At 36.1% G+C, this 3,346-nt stretch overlaps 1 long non-coding RNA gene across 1 annotated transcript; it reads left to right on the plus strand.

The window, feature by feature from the left end:
* Positions 1–1,314: 1,314 nt before the first annotated feature.
* On the plus strand, positions 1,315–3,072 carry LOC146640082 (uncharacterized). Its single transcript, XR_014906334.1, has 3 exons — positions 1,315–1,608; positions 1,704–1,772; positions 2,580–3,072. It is a non-coding gene; the product is annotated as an uncharacterized LOC146640082 (long non-coding RNA).
* Positions 3,073–3,346: the final 274 nt, after the last annotated feature.

The following is a 3,346-nucleotide window of genomic DNA, read 5'->3' on the forward strand; positions in this document are numbered from 1 at the left end:
TAGCACATTCGTCTTTTCGGACAAGCGACTTTGCTTTAAAATAAAAGCTTAAAAGGGAGTATATTCTCGAAGCATTATGTAGGCATATGTAGGGTGAGAAGGCTGTTCAAGGAAAATAACTGACCCTGTACGCTATGCTCTAATGCATTATGCAATTTTACAGCTTGTGACTTGAGATTCCCAAGAGTCTTTCTCATCAGAGACTTGTCTACAGGAAGCTGCACATAATGTATGGTAATGGGTTAGACAAAATATTGGGAAAACTTTCAAATGCAATCTAGTCCTGTATAAAACCCATGACATCAATAATAAGCGTAAAGTGAAATAAACACCTTTTTTGGCAGTTTCAACAAAAATTTAAAAAAGTAGATCAGCAAAGCCGTTTTATGTTCATATGTGTGACTGAGTATCTGAATAACTGGGTTTATGCTCTGCACACTGAGGTAAATTTGAATCTGTGGAACATGGAGAAAAAAAAACAAACTCCAGCCGCTGTCTTTAACCCTTTAAGACCTACCATAGAACCAAGTCCGCCAGAGCTTATATTATATTTTTACATGGTGTGGTGCCATTTTTGGGAGCATTTCAAGTTGCTATACACCAATACAACCATTATAACCCAGATTTTAATAATATGTATTCATTAAGTGCATAGTAATTACATAAATTGCAAAAAAGTGCAATAAACTACAAAAAAATTGAAAATCATTTTTGCTTTTTTAACATATATTTCTAGTTAGAGAAATTTAAGAGGCTTATCCCTCAAAACTGTAAATACAAAAAAGTTGCACAAAATAGTTTCCTACCACAGGAAATTTATTTTGAGTGTCTTCATAGTTTTATTTTTGAAATACACCAATTTTTATATACTGCGGGAAAACGAAAATAAATATTATACTGCGAATTTGCAAAAAAGCAGCATATGCATCAAAATAAACTATTTCCAGCAGTGCAATATGAGTCCTCAGCATCCCAGAAACGACACAGAAAGTCATAAAGTCAAAGATAACTTTTAAAAACACCAGTATAGGCCCTGAGGCCCTGATGGTAAAAAAAAAAAAACTACATTTCCGCGAAAATGACGTCACTTCCGGTTTCGGGCAGGTAATGGCGGACATGCAAAAGTTCGTGCTGACGTCTATTCCAACGTAGGAAGTGTTATGAACAGCTGATCGGATCGGCAAAGCGTGTTTCTGGAATATTATGTTTTTGTTGCTGCAAGTGCTTTTTATGCAGTTTTTGCAAAGCTATATGTAACCCAGTTCCTAAAATCATCTCAAACAGAAAGAGAAGAAAAATTAAAACATTTAATGTTCATTGTTCTGTTCTTACTGTCCCGGTTAATGAAAGTGAAATGAGATCAAAATAATTATTTAAACATAGAAGGGATGCAGATTATATATGATATGCTCTGGTCAAACAAGGGTTAAGTTTCTCAGAGGGTTGATGAGCTCTGATGAGAGCCTATTGTTTTACTCCACTCCTCACATGTCAGCCAATCGGTGAAGCTCTAGGCAGCTCTTGTCCCTCCTTAGTACCAGCTCCCAAGTTTTCAGTCTCTTGCTTCTACAGCCGAACAGAGCAGACGGACTAAAACTTTTGTTATCGGTAAGCTGGAGAAATTAACCTCTAACGAGTTAAAAGAAATACCATCTAAACTGATATTTTTCACAAATTATGTATTTGCACTTGTTGTTGTCAAGGGCAGAGCGAAACCGGAGGGTTTACTGAGCTGTGGCTCCATGTAAATGCTGAGCATCCACTCGACGGCGGTAAGCTAAATGTGGCTAATCAGACACGTGATGTGCGGAGTGTGGGTACAGTTGTTCGATGTCTCTGAAACGCACTGTTGTTATGCTAGTTAGAGCATTAACTAAGTCATTAACATGTGAAAAGTTGTAAATGGTTAAAGCAGCTAAAAATAACTTTATGAGAGATAATTGTAAGCAGACTTTATCCTGCTTCCTGTTTAAATTTTGATGTCAATCGGTTGTTTTACAATACTCAGTATTGAACACTTGGAGGTAATTTTTAGTGTATTTCCACTTGTACTAGTAGACCTATGGTACAAGCGGGATTAAGCACGTCTATTTTAATACTCCTATTTGTGGACTGAGTCCTTGTGTTTACGTGTTATTGAAATTGATTATTTGCACTTTGTTCAATTTCTGATAAGCATTTGCATATTATTCCATTTCTTAAAAGGGGTAATATACTTATTTATTTGTGATTAGATATATATGTACAGTGAGTTTATTTTGATCGATGTAATTAATGTTTACAATGAAAGTGAATTATATGGTGACTATAATTCCTGAATGTTTAAAACCTTGTAGATAATCTTTAATGTTACTGCAGGTTACAAATAATTGAACCTTGATACTGTGAAATTTTGGATATTGCTACTTTGACCTTTGAAACTTGATATTTTAATGTTGTACAACATGACTGAACTGATGATGATTGAATTGATGATAGCTGATCTGAATAGTAGTTACTGCACTGTGACACTACTTTAGTTTAATTTGTGAGAGTTATCCTTAAAGGGCATGTGACATATATTTGGCCATTGTTTATAGGTCAGGTTTTTATATGGGACGAATCCAAAGACCAGGTCAGCGATTCCAGAACCCAGAGTGTTCCAGTGTTCACTGGATGGCGAGCCAACCCAAGATCCTAGGAGACGATATACATGTACACGCACACTCATTTGCACATTGATGGACTACAATCCTCTACTGTACAAGTAGTACGGTAGGACAGACAATCACACACACACTCCTTGTCAGACGAATTCTATGGGCCCCACCGGTACCATTTGGACTTAAAAAAGACTAATTCTTTTACTTGTGCACAATTTTATTTAATTCTATTTTTTTTTTGCTACTTTGGGGGAAATTTTTATACTTGACATTCTGTTAAAACCTGTTGTAATACTGTGTTGTTTACAAATTTCTTTTACAAGGCTTAACATCACTAAAGTACTTTTAAAGCCACATAACTGTGTTTGTCTGGTTTCTCTGCCATTCGTGTACCAGAGCTCTAAGAGTCGTTCTCAGTCTTCTGACACTAGCCCAAATTGCTTATTACTTTAGTAATTATCCATTGGTACTTTATGTAACTCCACATAAGTGCTACATATATGTGGAAGGAAACTGTGACCTAGGACAAGCTGATGGCATAAGATGTAAGTACAACTCCTCTGGTTTCATATGCAAAAAAAATTATTGCGCTAGCTTACGTGGTTGCAGAGCTACCGGGATTTAAAAATAGTTACGCAAAACAGACCGTGCCCGCTCCGACCGGCTTTAAAGGGTTAATGATGATCACATCATAGATATGTCAT

The sequence above is a fragment of the Diplotaxodon limnothrissa genome, linkage group LG1, assembly GCF_057381915.1.
Source record: "Diplotaxodon limnothrissa isolate DT_005_m linkage group LG1, D_limnothrissa_male_GT1.1, whole genome shotgun sequence".
NCBI lineage: Eukaryota > Metazoa > Chordata > Actinopteri > Cichliformes > Cichlidae > Diplotaxodon > Diplotaxodon limnothrissa.